A 16,781-nucleotide genomic window follows, 5' to 3' on the forward strand; every position below is an offset into this window, starting at 1 on the left:
AGTCAGGGAGTGTGATGCCTCTGGCTTTGTTCTTCTTGTTCAAAATTGCTTTGGCTATACATGGTCTTTTGTGGTTCCACACAAATTTTAAGATTTTTTTACCCCAATTTTTGTGAGGAATATCATTGATATTTTGATAAGGATTGCACTGACTCTGTGACTGCTTTGGAGAGTATGGACATATTGATGATATTGAGTCTTACAACCCATGAACAAGGAATACTTTTCAATTTTTTATCTTCTTCAATTTCATTCATCAATGTTTCATTGTTTTTATTATAGAGAACTTTTACTTCCTTGGTTTAATTCTTTCCTAAGTATTTATTTATTTTCCTGTCCACAATGACATTTCAAAGAGAACCCATCATTTTGAAGTCATTTTACATTTTAAAAAATTCAGTTGGGTACAGAATCCATGTCTCACTGAGTTTGAAGTCATCTTCTTTCCCATAAATGGCTCAAGACCTTGGCACTGGGAAGACTCAGTAATGGTTCTTTCTCTACTCCCCTCCCCGCTTCAGGTTTTGCTCTTCTGTGGTTGTGACATCAGAGGGGAGCAAGGTTTGTGCCACAATACTGGTGATCCTTTTTTTACAATCCCATTTACAAGGATTCTTTTCATAAGTGTTATCCCTTCATACCAACTCCATATCTTTTTTTCCTCTCATTCGTCAATCTATTCCTATTTGACCACTGCCTCAACAACTTCACCTTAATATGTCCAAAATGGAGCTGCTCTTCCTGACCACGTCTCATCTGTACCTTTCCCTGTCTTTCCCCCAAAGGTCATGACCCCATCATCTACCCAGTTGATCAAGCTAGAATCTCAGAACCTTCTGCAATCACTTCTTCACCATTACCTTTCCTCTATATCCTATTGGTTTCATTCAACCTTACATATCTTCACCCTTGCTTTCAAAATTCTAGTCTAAACCTACATCCATCATTACCTTGTGGGATTATTGTAGTAGAGTCTTACCTGTCCCCATATGTCCTTTCTAACCCATGTTTCCCACAGAAAAGTAATGTTTTTTTTTCTGTAAATGCAACAAACATACACACACATATATCATGTCACTTCTGTGCTTAAACTACTTCAATCACTTCCCATTTACTTAGCAAAATTATTTCTCTCTATTATACTAGGCTCAGGACTTGACTTTTTTGTTTTCTTTCTTTTTTTTTTTTGTCTTTAAATATATAAAACTATTTTGCAGGGCAAGCTGTTTGTTTTGTTTGTATATGCCTGGCTTTTAAAAAAATTATTCATTAGATTTCATCTCAATTATGAAAGTTGAAATGTTTTCTTACCACCCTGTTTAAGTAGGATTACCAAGCATTATTCTATGTTATATTATTATTACTATAGTTATAACAAGGAGTCATCAGTAATGTAGGTTTCCACCTCTGTAGTAGTTGTTAAATAAAATGTGCATGTACTCTATGGATGAAAAAACAGGAGCAAGAACTAACAGACTATGAGAAAGCCATAGGGTAAGACGTACATATAGATTTTTTTTTTAAGTAGTAACAAAATTATCTATCCACTGGCAAAAAAATAAACAAACTATGCTATATCCACCTAATGGAATACTATGCAAAAATAAAAAGGAATGAGTTCTGATACACTCAACAACAAAAGCCTCATGATAAGTGAAAAATCCAGGCACATGTGACTGCAAATTATATGATGCCATAAGCTATATTGAGGTGATATAAACTTATGGGATGTAGAAAAGAAGTGAGTGACAATCTGACCACTGCTGGGAGAACTAGTAATTCTCTTGTGCTATAAGATCTTATGTCTGTGTGGGATAAGGAGAAGTAAGGTATTTATGATTCATCTCTGATGTTTTTTTAATGGTACTCATTGACAGTTTCTATATTTCAGATGAAATGTTATTGCACAATTGCTGAGGCAATCAAAAGTATCTGTAAGTTGCAGCATATTGCCTTCGTTTGGTGTTAGGAAACAAGATACAATTTATTCTCAGTCTGGTACATTTTGGCTGCCTTCCACTTATTTCCAGGAGATAAGATGTTCATAGTGAATATGTACTGATATCAATTACTGTCTTAAATGCATTAGGGAATGTGACATCCCCCCTTTCCACCTGATCCAAAAGACTTATTGTTGCTCTACAAAATGTTGGGGTGAGTCATGGAAAAAACTCATTGTGAATATAGTTTTTGTATTGCTTTATTTGTCTGTGATTTTGTTGGTAGCTTTTACCCTGATAGCATAGCACCAATGTACTCTAATGAAGCAAACTTGTAAGGAAAACTGCAAATGCAAATGTGTAAATGCTAATATTCTGAGCAAGCTATATTTCAGAGAGTGGCTAAGCATATTCTGGATTGTAAAATGTTATGTTTACTTTTTAAAAATCCTTATGATTACCTGCATTCAAAATTAGTTTACTTAACAAGTATTATAATTCATTCTATTTTTCAACTTAATACATAACATACTTTTCAAAAAACATTGACATAATATGTAGACTATCCCCATTCAAATTAATAAATATTGATAAAATTAATGATTTTTTCTCCAAAACAAATGTGTTCATGTATATGTCAGAGTGAATTTTTGTGTAACTCAAATAACTTTATAGTCATATTTTCTTAATCCAGTTATAAATGAGATGAAAACTACAATTTAATAAAGATTAGTTTAATACAGCCCAATTTTAGATGTTCAAAATTGCTGCCCTCCCTATGGCCTTGTTTTTCCTTGATATATTATGAACTTATTTTTGTTGGTATTTGGAAATCTCTGAACCTATACTATCATTCTCTCTACTCAAAATCTTGTAAATTTTCTTTTCCTTTTATGGGTTTGGCTCAGTAAAAGTTGCAGTTTCAGTCATCTATCCCTTTCAGCAGAAATATGTTACTTAAAATTATTAACTAATATTAAATAAAGACCAGGACGTTACAAAAAAATAAAACTACAGAACTGTATCCCTCTTCAAAATTGATATAAAAATCCTCAACAAAATGTTATCAAATTGAATATAGCAATACAAATATAATGTCTCATGAACTAAGTAGATTTATCTCAAGAATATATGGCTGGTTTACATTTTAAAATAAAAAAATAATGTATGATTATCTCCACAAATGCAAAAAATAATAATTTGATAAAATTTACCATCCATTTGTAATCCATGAAAAACTTAAAGCCAATATTATTTTAAAGACTAAATGCTTTCCCCCTAAGAGGAGAACAGGACAATAACATATCATTTTAAAACTAAATAAACATTAATTCATGAGTTAGAAATCTTGCCTTTAGGTATTTACTTAAGATAAATACATCCTATGCTTGGACAAAACATGAAAACAAATGTTCATGGCAACACTGTTAATAACAATCCCAGTTTAGAACAATCCAATTTTTTATAACTGGTAAATAGATTAGCAAATTGTAGTATATCTAAATAATTGAATACTAACAAAATAAAATAAAATCACAAATACGAATAAATATCAAAAAATTGTATGATATAAGTCAAATACAAAAATTGCATACTCTATAATTTCATTAATATGAAATTTTATTAATTTCTTATTACATTGACAGGAAGCAAATTAGTGTTTGCCATGGAGATGGGATCAACTGCAAAATAAATTATGTAAAATGTTTATTCTACATATCTTTATTTTTTTATGAAGTTTTTGAGGATTTTTTTTGACTGCATATCAGAAAGAGAAATAAATATATTATAACTTTTTATTTTTGTAAAATTTCAAACCTTCAGAAAAGTTTCAAGAACAGTAAAAGAAACTCCCATACACACCTTACTCTGATTTACATTTGTTTACATTTTACTTTATCTGAAACATTTGAAAGTTGATTAGAAACATCAACTCCTTTATCATTAAATATTGTCTTAAATATTTGCTAATGACTAAAACATTCTCCTGCAGTTATCAAAATCAGAAAATTTAACATTGATGAAATTTTATTATTAATATTTCTTGAATTGTCCCAGTAATGTAATTTGTATTGTCCAGCATTCTATAGAGGATCATGCTTTACTTTTTTTTTTTTTTCTGCCATATATCTTTATCCTCTGGCAAAGTGGATTTAGTCACATTATTATTATTATTATTATTATTATTACTATTACTATTACTATTATTATTATTATTATTATTATTATTGGCAAAGGTAAGCATGAGAGAGGGCATTCTTGACAGCACAGACTTTCTCATCTCCTGCATGAGACATTAAGGCCCAGAACTTAATCTCATCAGAGAAAAAGAGCTTCAAAAAAGCTCATCTTTTAACAAAGAAAATGCCCCTCTCAGCATCTTACCTCACCTTGCTTTTTGACTGTTAGACCTGTGACTAGGGTAATGTTGCAGTATTACCAAAGCGAGGCCATATTGAGTCTAAGAGCCAAAGTAGATATAAGGCTTTGTAGAATGAACCAACAGGATCCAGGAGATATGCATGGGACTGGGCTCTTGACGATTCTTGATCTAGGGGGAGGGAACATTGGGTTGGATTAGAGAGGGTTTATTGACTTAAGATCTGGATGCATGGGGGGAAGAAGATATAACAACCACAATTACTTGAAGTTGATACGACAAGCAAACAGAAAGGACATTGTTGGGGGGGAGGGGGGAGGGAGAAGGAAGGGAGGTTTTGGTGATGGGGAGCAATAATCAGCCACAATGTATATTGACAAAATAAAATTTAAAAAAAAAAAAAGATCTGGATGCATAACAAATTACCCCAATATTGAGCAGCTTAAAATAATGATGACATTTTTTTGTGAGCAAAGCAGCAATTTGGGCAAGTACTTGAGAGTTTCACTCAACTCTGCCCAATATTTTATGCTAGGACATTACAAAAGCTGGAGGATCAAATTATGATCCTAAGCTGAATGATCTTTTACTCAAATGTCTGAAAACTGATACTGGCTGGCAACTTACACCTTAGTTTGAGCAACCAGGTAGAACAGGTACATATAGCTTGACCATGTGATTTGGGCTATTTCCCCACATGGAGACTGAGTCTCAAGATATAGGGTTACACACTTGTGCTCAAATGCCAAGACATATTGGAAACTCATTATGAGGATGGTATGGAAACAATGAAGATGTGAAGGTCACTATGAAATGAGGTTAAAATGCCAGAAATCCTGTGTCATTTGATGGAGCAAGAGAATAAATGACTTGGGAAAGTGAGCAAAAAGGAGAAAATATGCTATATAAGATCAAAATACCCACCAGATACTTGTATTCAACAGAAAGACCTGTAGAAAACACCACTTTCAAGGAATGTGTTCGTGAAAGGGACACCCGCATCACCAAAAACTTCCGCGGTAGCTCTTCTCTGTCATTCAACCTGATGGTCAGAGAGGTTATCACAAACTTGAATCACAGATAACTATGGTTGTTATAGGATCCTAAAATAAAAGAGCCATGTGTCAGTACTCAGTAGTCATGGGCAACTGTGTTCGATTTGTATGGTGAGGTCATATGGCAGCCCAGGAGACATGTTTTTTAGAGTTATGGGAATGATTAATATTATCTGTGTCCACACTTACACAATATGTGAGCAGTCAACTAGGGTACCACACAACTAAATAATCAAAAATGCATCTAAATGCATCAGAAATCAATGTCTAGGTGACTGAGATAGTAACACCCCTGAAATTTACAGTTGCTTTTCAGATTTGATCCAGATTTCAGATTCAGATGCCAATGGTGGAAGAGGAGTGTCTTAGTCAGTTTGAGCTTCTATAACATTACACCATACTCTGGGTGGCTTAAGCAACAGAAATTTATTTCTTATAGTTCTGGAGGCTGGGAATTTCAAAATCACAGGGCCAGCATGGTTGGGTTCTGATGCGGCTTCTATTTGATTTACAAATGTCTGTCTTCTCATTGTATCCTCACGTGGCAGAGAGATCTCGTGTCTTTCTTTCATAAGGCCATTAACAGCATTATTAGGGCTCCATCCACATAACCTTATCTAACCCTATTACCTTCCAAAGGCCCCATCTCTATCACACTGGGGAGTAGGATTTCAACATATGAATTTTGGGGTGATGCAAACATTTAGCCCTAACAAGGAGATTTGGACTCAAGGATCAGGTAGGGAGAATATTAACAGTTGTGATCCCCATTCCCAGTCCATTCCCAAAGGACCTTAAAGTCATTTCCTTGCGTAACCGTATACTGAAAGGGGAATACCCAAACATTTCAAGGCCAGTAGAACACAAAGTTGTGGTTAAAAATATCTGGAGACAGGGCCAGCCCTGTGGCTCACTTGGGAGATTGTGGTGCTGGTAGCGCCAAGTCTGTGGGTTCGGATCCTATATAGGGATGACCGGTGCGCTCACTGGCTGAGCGTGGTCCTGACCACACTGTGTTGAGGGTTGCGATCCCCTTACCGGTCAAAAAACAAAACAAAAGGAAAAAAAAATCTGGAGACAAAACCTCATCATGTCTTTCTTCCTAGAGCCGGTATATATAGAGGTCAGGTCATAAAGGGAATTCTGTCCAGTGTCTGCTTGTAAGTTCACTCAATCCAGGGTATTTCTTACCCTCATCCTACATTTAGAACATATAAAATACTTTGCCTTGAAATAACCACTGTACTTAAAAAAGCACAATGGCTGATAGGCTTCTTTATGTACTGGAGACAGCATATTTCATACACGGGAATACTGCTCAAGTCTATATACCTACAGACACGGAAGGCTGCCTATTTTAAGTGTCATCAAGAGCAGGAAAGTGTACTATAGATGATACAGGCTGTTGTATAAGCAGCACTGCCACTTGAGCCAGATTATCTGAAAAGCCTATTTTACTAAAAGTCTCAGTGGTGGCAAAAGATGCCTAGTAGTATTCTTAACAGTTTCCTGTGATTGAATCACTTTTGGTATGCTCCCAGGGCCTTTAGAGACAGAGCACCAAAACATGGAATATCAAATAGCAAGACACCTCTCGTACCAAACTGCCCTTCACCCGACCAGTTCTGTCAGACACAAGTCATCAATTTAGATGAGCCCATAACAATCTATTGAAATACGGAAGTGTGCCTCTGAGATTGAGCACAAACCTGAATAGAGGACACAGGAAGCTGCGTGATATTTAGCCTAGAGGACCCGTAGCAATCAACAGTTCTGTAGCAGCTCCTCTCTCGCAGTTTATACCTATGGACATACGAATTATCACTTAATACCAGGTGACGGAAAAGAATAAAACCAGAGCTTGAGTCATGAGTGGGTTGGCTCTAAGTATGTGGGTGAAACCTGAAAATTTACAGCAGCTTCACGATAGCCTTCTCAGGGTGTAGCTTTAAAATCAGTAGCTAGAGCACATCTCCCAATGATGCAGAGCTTGGCTTGGTACACATATCATTTACTTTGTGGAAAGTGATGTAGCCAAAAGTTTGGATACACACAGAATCATGCGAAGTGGTGGATTGTATGGCTAGCTGGTCAAAAGCCTGAAAAGGGAAATATAGCAAGATTAGGAACAAGAAGTTTTAGAGTAGAGGAAAGCAGATGAATGTAAACTAATAGGCATGGCACATACCATACTTACACTCCTACCCCAGAGAACATCCATCACAGAAGAGGCACTAAACAGCTGAGTAGACTTAAAGAGTCTGCCATTTGACATCAACTAACCTCTGTTATTAGCCATCCTAGTGATGGCACAATGCATACATAAAGGAAGTGGCTAAAGTGACAGAGAGGGAGAGTAAAAACAAGCCTAGTAGCATGGGATTCCATTTATCAAGGTTAATCAAGCTATGACTACTCACACACGCTCAACCTGACAACAGCAGAAACCAATAGAAATCTCTATATGACATAATTCTCCAAAAAAGGCAGCAAGCCACTTGGTGGCAAGTTGATTAATTTTTGCCCCTTGCACCTTAAAAGAGGCAGCGATATTTTTAACAAAAGTAGATACGTATACTAGGCATTGTATATTGAATCGTATTGTCCCTCCTCAATTCATATGTTGAAATCCTAACCCGCAGTACTTCAGAATGTGACAGTATTTGGAGATAGGGTCTTTCAAGAGGTAATTAAGTTAAATTGAGGTTAATTGGGCAGGTCCTAATTCAACATGACTGATTACTTACAGGAGGAGATTAGGAAAGACACACCCAGAGGGAAGACCAGATGAAGATGCAGGGAGAAAACAGCCATCAGGAAACCAGGGAAAGAGGCCTCAGAAGAAACCAACCCTGCCAGCACCATGATCTCAAACTTCTAGATTACAAAATTGTAAAATAAATAAATTTCTGTTGTTTAAGTCGCCCAGTCTGTGGTACTTTGTTCTGACAGCCCTAGGAAACTAATACACTATTTATTGTTTTGCCTTTCCTGCAAACAGGAATGCAGTCAGCACAAGTATATAAAGGCTTATTGATTATTTAATCTTCTTGCATGGAATCCCATATAACATGGTGTCAGACTCATTTATAATAAAAGAGGTGCAAGAGTGAGCCCCTAACCATGGGCTGCAGTGGTTGTATCACATACCACACCACCCAGAAGCAAATGGCCTGAGAGTATTGGAAGAACCTATTGACAGCATAGATGATGTGCCTTGAGGAGCCAGGATGTCAGGTTTCTATCTTATAATACATAGCACTCCTTAGCTTATACCCTTTATGTGGCACTCTTTTTTCAGTAGGAAGAACACATGGTTTCAGCAACCAAGTGACGAAAGCAGAAGCGGCCCTCCTTTCCATCCCTTCAAAAGACCACTTGGAGAATTTGTTCTTTACTCACCTACAGCTGCACACTCTGTAAGGTTCTGGACTTTAAAGAAGGAGCATTCCCACCAAGGCAAAGAGAAAAGTCCCATTGAAATTTTAGTTATAAGCTTTACCAGGGCATTTAAAAATTCTTGTAGTCAGGAACCAGCTGAGGAGTTAGCAGAATGACAGGGGAAACTGACTCTGATCCACAGGAGTTCGGAATGCTGTTATGCAACGAGGAAAGGGAAGATTATGTTTGACTTTCAGGATATCTGCATGAACTCTTGCAACTCCATTGTCCAGTTTTGATGGAGAAGTTTAGGAACTTCCGACTAAGAGTCGTGATAGTCAGGTATTCAGATTCCTGATGATGAAACTACCAGAACAATGTCGGGTGAACTGGTTTATTATTTTAGCTAAGTAAAATATTAAGTCGTATCACTAAGGTCATGCACCATATAAGACTGATTAAATTGTGTACACAAATTGTTTCAGACTTCTTCTTGAACATCATCGTACAGAAGAAATATTTGAAAGTCCTTGTCTTTGTAACTTTGTATATTAGTATAGCTTTCTTATTTGGCTGCAACTAATAATCAGTTGAAATCATTCAGTGGCTTCAAGCCTAAGTTAATATCCATAATGTTAGTCTTTCCCTTTCCAATTATGTGAAATAAGTTTGATTCTGGAAACAAATTTTATAATTGTTAAAAGTCATTTTATATTACTGTGTTCAGTATTTTTATAAAATTTCCTAATTATTTTAAGAACAGCTTGTTTGAAGGATAAAGTTGAACACAAATATCTGTGGGGCAGGAGGAAGTTTTTCCTGCTTAATGTTTATCTTAAAATGGAACAGATGTGATGAAATGAAAGTTAAAAGAAAATAGAGTTAGATCACTTAGTATCGATGCCAGATCTTCCACGACCTTTTAACAGGTTCCATTACATCCTACAAGCTTGCTTGCCACCTCTACAAATCTGAAGGTCAATTGTTACTTGTGTATATTTATTGTGGGCCTTTTAAAATGTAATTACGCTGTTCTCCCATTATAATTGAAAGTTCTGAAAGTTTAATTCTTTGAGGAAGCATTCTCAAATTATTCAAATAAATGTTTATTATTTACCCCTGCATCATTTAATTTAGAGACAGATTTTTTCTATAGAAAAAAATCTGGTTTTTTTTAATATATATGTAGCAAAACTGTACATATATATAATTCTTACAATAAAATAGCTCGTAGATTGCTGTACATATATATATATAACATACTATTTAGTAGTATGCAGTGATTAGCCTTTGTCAAAGCATGTGTATGTTGCATATTTTATGGCCAAACCATAAATTGTTACAGTTGTTTTAGTGGATCAGGTCAATGATGTTAAAAAGAAATTCATCATATTAAATATCACTGGGAGAGAAAAAATTCCTGAAGCAGAATTTATATGCTGTATAGCTCCTGCGATCTTTGTAATATTGGCAAGTTCTGAGCTGGAATGTCTTACCAAAGCTGTATTTTGTGTACAAATTACGATCTGAACAAAATTTAATTGATAATTTTACTATTACAGTTAGTTCCACCTGCAATAAAAAATAAAGAAAACAAACTGTTGGAAGTAACATGCTAATGTTTCTGACCATTATGTAAGTATGTTTTACTTTTGCTACCCTGAAGGAAAGACATCAGTTGAACAGCATCATTTACAATAAAAAAATCAACCAATGTGAATCGTGAATTAAATGAGAAAATAACCCAGCATGAAAGATGATTTTTGTTTTTCCAATTTTCTAAATAGGTTTCATTTTTCTTATATGTTCACATTTATGCCTTATTGATAGCCCTGATTTATGAAATAAACATTTCATTCATTTTTCACAGGTAAGATAATATGAATACTTGTTATTACTGTTCATGCATATCGTAGCTGGAAGCCCCATCATCTAATAAAAATAATACACAATAAAAAGATGAAATAATGATAATTTTTTTCCATATAAAATAGTATAGAAAGTAGAAATGTTATTTCTTAAATAATTTTGTTGGAAATTTTAAAAAATGTGGCAAGTAGTGAAAAATGATGGTAGAGAGATAAGGGGAAAGGCAGGTCATCGAAAGCCTTGTACTCTCGTACTAAGGGCTTTGATTGTGTGACCTGGAAAAACAGTGGAAAGTTATAACCCATATGAGTGACAAGGTAAGATTTATGTTACAGCAGGACCACTCTGGATGCCTTGTTAACAGTAAAGGGCAGAGGAGCAGAGCAGAAGCAGTAAGACAATTTAGGAGGCTATTGATGAAATTCAAGGAGATAATAAAGGCATGGGCAAGAATAGTGTCCTTCGATTATAGTACTAAATAATGTTTGTGCCAAGGTGTATATTCTGAGCATATGCCAGAAGAGAGCTGTCATTAACTCCAAACAGGAAATTGGTAAGAGAAATTATGTTACTGTTTTTTGTTTTGCTTGTTTCTATGTTTCCTTTCTGGCAAAGGTAACAGGAGGATATTAAAATCTTACACTTGAACATGATAGCTTAGAGCTGCCTTTTAAACATTCAAGTAGACTTGCTGAGCACACAGCTGGAAAAATGAGCCTGGATTCAGGCAAATGCTCAAGGCTGGTATATACTTCCAGGAACATCAGAATACAATGGTATTTTTCGTCATGAGACAGAATGAAATCACTTAGGGCAACAGGGTAGACTAATAAATTCTTCAAGGGACTCTTGGGCATGAAAGAGAAACTGAGACTCATATAAATAGGCCAAAGAAGTGAAAGGAAGAAAAAGATAATTTTATGTTCTAAAATCTTTAACACACTTGAATATTAAATGTCTAATTACATTTCAAATAGTTAAATTACATTTTTGTAATAACATTTTCTATCACTAATTGTTTTTCATTTTTGTATTGTGGTAAAATTTAAGTAATATAAAGTTACTATCTTAACCATTTTTAAGTGTATAGTTCAGCAGTATTAAATTCTCTCACAATGTTGTGCAACCATCACTACCACTCTTCCTCATAATTCTATTCATCTTGCAAACTGAAACTTTATACCCATTAAACGATAACTACCCATTTCTCCTTCTTCCTAGCCCTTAGCAACACCATCCTGCTTTCTATCCTAAGTACCTCATATCAGGGGCATTATACAGTAGTTGTCTTTTGTGACTGGCAGATTTCACGTAGGATAATGTTCTCAAGGGCCATTCACATTGTAGCATATGTCAGAATTTCGTTCCTTTGTAGAGCTAAACAACATTCTGTTTTATGTACGTACTACATTTTGTTTATCCATTTATCCATCAATGAATACCTGAGTTGCTTCCACTGTTCAGCTATTTTTAATAATGCTGCTATGAAGATAGGTATACAAATACTATCTATTTGAGACCTTGTTTTCAATTCTTTTGGTTATAAACCCACAAGTGTAATTACTGGATAATATGATAATTCAATTTTTAATCTTGAGGAACTACCATACTGTCCCTTATAGCAGCAATACCATTTTACATTTTCACCTATAGTACAAAAGTTCCAATTTCTCCACATCCTTCCCCACACTTGTCATGTTTTTTTGGTAGTAGCCTATAAGTGTGAAGTGGTATTTCATTGTACTTTTGATTTGCATTTCCCTAATGATTACTGGTATTCGTGTAATGTATAATATTAACAGAATGAAAAAAGTGATTATCTTATTTGATGCATAAAAAATTAGACAAAATTTAAAACCGTTTCATGATAAAAAACACTCTCAACAAACTCGTACTATAAGGAAACTACCTCAACATTTAAAAAAGCCACATGTGAAAAGTCCACAGCAAAATCATATGTTACTAGGAAAGAATGAAAACTTTTTCTCTAAGATCAAAAACAAGGTAAGGACATTCATTTTTGTGCTTTTGTTCAACACAGTACTAGAAATTCTAGCCAGAGCAATTCCACAAGGGGGGAAAAAAACAACACCCCCCCCAAAGCATCCAAATTGAAAGAAAGAAAGAAATTATCTCTGTTCACAGATGATATATTATTAAATGCAGAAAATCTAAATATTAAAAAGACCCAGAATGTTAGAGCTAATAAATAAATTCAGCAAGATAGCAGGATACAAAAAGTCAACACACAAAAATTAGTTGCATTTCTATACACTAATAATAAACAATCTGAAACTGAAAAGGATATTACAATAACAGTTCTATTCAAAACTGTATCAAAATGAATACAATACATAGGAATAAACTAAGAAGAAGAAAGACTCATAAAATGAAGAAAACAAAACATTGTAGAAAGAAATTAAAGATGATGAATAAATGGAAGCACATCCCATGTTCATGGATTGGAAGACCCAATATTGTTAAAAAGTCAATTCCACCCAAAGAAATCGACTGATACAATGATATTTCTATCAATATCCCAATTTTTTTTTTTTTTTTCAGAAATACAAAAACCCATCCTAAGATTCATATGGAATCTTAAGGGACCCTGAATATCCAAGACAATACTGAAAAAGAACAAACCTAGGGATGCACTCTTCACAAAGCTACAGTAATCAAAACAGTGTAGCACTGGCATAAATATAGACATGCAGACCACTGAAATAGAATAGAGCACCCAGAAATAAACCCTTGCCTTTATGGCAAAAAGTTTCCGACAGGAGCAACAAGACCATTCAATAGGGAAAGGAAAGTCTTTTCAACAAATAGTGCTGGGAAAACGAGATATCCACATCTAAATAAATGAAATTGGACCCTTACCTAAAGCCATATACAAAAATTAACTCATAATGGGTCAAAAACCTAAATGTAAGATTTAGATCTATAAAATTCCTAGAAGACAACATAGAGCGAATATGTCATGACATTGGGTTTGGCAAAGATTTCTTGGCTATAACACAGAAGGCAGAGGTAACAAAAAAAATAGACAGATTGGATTTCATCAAAAGACAATATCAACAGAGTAAACAGCCCACATAATGAGAGAAAATATTTGCAAATCATATCTGATAATGAATTAATATCCAGAATATATATAGAACTCCTAAAACTCAAACACAACCAAAAAACCTGATTCAAAAATGTTCTTCAAAGAACATATATAAATAGGCAATAAATAGCACTTTAAGAGAAGCTAAACATAACTAATTTTTGATAAAACATTTTTTACTCTAAGCCCAAGTAATTTATTTAATAAAAAGATATATTATTTTTCTTCTTAAAAAAATTCATTTTTTAGCCATTATAGTATGTTTTGTCTAAAAGCTGAAAAAATCTGGAAAAACTGTCATAAATCTCTGGCTAATAAATATGTCTAGTAAGTTCTGTTTTTATGATGTTAAATAAAGTCCATTTCTGCAATTTATATTGTTAAGTTAATGTCAGAATATATTATTGTTTAATTACTTCATACTAAAATTTGAATTGTCAATATTCCACCAACAACTATACATTTTGAAGGTAACAAGGAGAGACAGTGTGCCAATAATTTTAAAATTTATGTGACTAAACTCACTAAAGTAAAAAAAGACTCCATCAGTTATTTTTTAATATTTTTCTTTTTATGGATAAATAATAATCCTTTACTAGTTTTGATTTTTAAAAACATTTCCTGCTAATACAATTATATAGATTAAATTCCTAATGACTATGATTTTTACAGTGTTTCTTTTCCCATTCCTGGCAGTAACTGAAGTATTGCCAACTCTGAGTAAAGGTCATTTTACTTCTTATATCATATACGGTAACATATTGTACAATTTATACCTGTAGGCATTTTAAATTAAGTGATATTCAAAGGTGAAAAATTTGTGACAGTTAAGGCAAGTATTAGTTTGTCATGTTTGCAACACAATTTAACTAACTGAAATTAATATGATTATTATTTTTTAAAAGCTCAAGAGGTCCAGAAAACTCTAACATCATTCTGTTGTTCACCTATTCCCGTAACTTTAGAGCACTTACAGTTTTATGGACAGTTAATTTATAATGGTAATAAAACTGTTTGATAGTGAATCCTAATTTTAGTAGAAATAAATGCCAAATCAATAATCTTAAATTTAAGGAATCTAACCTTGAGCAGCATATAGGATCAGCAGTCTAGACTTCTATGCAGATATAGGTAACATGCCTTTGGCCACTTGTAATGTCTTCACACAACACCATATATTGGAAAAATTAATGTTTAAGTTCATTTTATTAAATATCAAAGAAAAGTTTTAAGTACTTATGCATCAGGAGTAACCAATAGTTGCATAAACTTGAAATGCAATGCTTCAGATTTTGACACAGGTTTTACAGTGATTCTTAAGTTAGGTGATTTGTTTTTATTGAAACATAACTGGTTACACATATTGGTGGGGTACAAAGTAGACTATCAATATTTATGCACAATATGCGATGATCAAATTAGTATTATTATCATGTTCATTACTACAAAATGCAATTATTCTTCATGTAAGTTAGATGATTTTTTGTTGTTGTTTGTATGTTAAGCTTTACTAGAGAAATAAATATTTTGTAGGTATATGTTGATATGTTATAAACTACACTTATGTTAAATAAGTATTTCGACATATATTAGAAAGTAGAGCTTTTGGCAGTGACACAAGGTTATAATATATTTCAGAAATACGTTACTCCATCTTTGTTTTATTTTTTCTTTCTGACCTTAAAAAAGATTCTTTTGTTGGGCAGTAAGAAAAATACCAGGGAGAATACAACCATTTATTGAGCAATCATGAGCCCTTCTTATTTATTCTCATGTCACATGGGTATCACAAAGCAGGACACATGGAAAACAAAAATAGCACAAAGCTATATTCAAAGAATGACTCTCTTTTAGTCCCCTTCACAGAGTAAAATATGGAACAGAGCTGTAAACCCCACAATCTTTCAAGGCTTAATTCTGATGTCTTCCACTTACTCTGTGAAGTAGAAAGCAGAAATAGTTACTAGAAATGAGGTGGTGTACTACACAAGAGGGAATTTGAAGGTTATTTTAGTATGCAGCGCATATTCACTGGGAAAAAATAGGAAGGTCATTAGAAAAAATATAGTACTTTTAAACTGCAAGTAAAATTTTTACAAATTGAAATGTGTTATCAAGTCGCTTAGAAAAGGTGACCTTGGAGCAAAGACTGGAAGAGGGTGAAGAATCAAGTGGTATGGAAAGTGTGGGGATGAGCAGGTAAATGATATTGACACCCCAAAATATGTGTTCATCAATCAATGTGATAGACAACATGAGTTCTCTGTAAGAAACAATCATTTATTATGCAGTTGTGTTTCACAAAAATCAGGTGGAAAAGATGTCAATGGTAAATTCACAAATTTGATAACAGAAAGGTAGTAGTAATGAGCATAAAATCCCTTACCATGGCCAGATTCCATCTTAGTAAACAAGGATCACAGACATTGATCATAGACATTGATTGCATCTAAATAAACAGAGATCATAAATCATTCTGGCCACCTAAAAAGGAGGATTTGGGGCTGAGATAAATGTGTTAAGAAAGTAAAACAACCTCCCAGATTAAACCAATAAAATTATTTTTCTTATCTTTAAGGTATTTTACAAGGTAATGCTCTATGTCTAGTTTTCTTTACATGAAGAGAATGGGTTACGGACATTCAGACTTTGTCAAAAAGCATTTAGAAGCTGCATTTTGTTCAAACGGGAATTATAATTGGGACAGATTCTTTGGTAAGAGAGTGATCAACAAAATCTGCTACACACTCAGTGTATATAGCATACTAAAGGACAGATCAAAATCCCCTAAATAGATGAACAGTTTTCAGAATAGTTGCTTCCTTGAAAATTGGGTGGGGATCAGATTTGTGACTGCCTTCTTATAAGGAACAAATCAAACACCATCTCTTCCTTGAAGACACACACATTTGAAAATGGTATTGTGTTTCACTCAGTTTCAGGAGCACTTTGACTTCTCTGATAACATTGTTAATTCCTCTTTTATTTTGGGTGATTTATGTCTCCTCTTGATTTACAGATGTAACACTCTTTAGAACAGGGACCAA

Source organism: Cynocephalus volans, chromosome 8 (assembly GCF_027409185.1).
Source record: "Cynocephalus volans isolate mCynVol1 chromosome 8, mCynVol1.pri, whole genome shotgun sequence".
In the NCBI taxonomy this organism is placed as follows: Eukaryota; Metazoa; Chordata; class Mammalia; order Dermoptera; family Cynocephalidae; genus Cynocephalus; species Cynocephalus volans.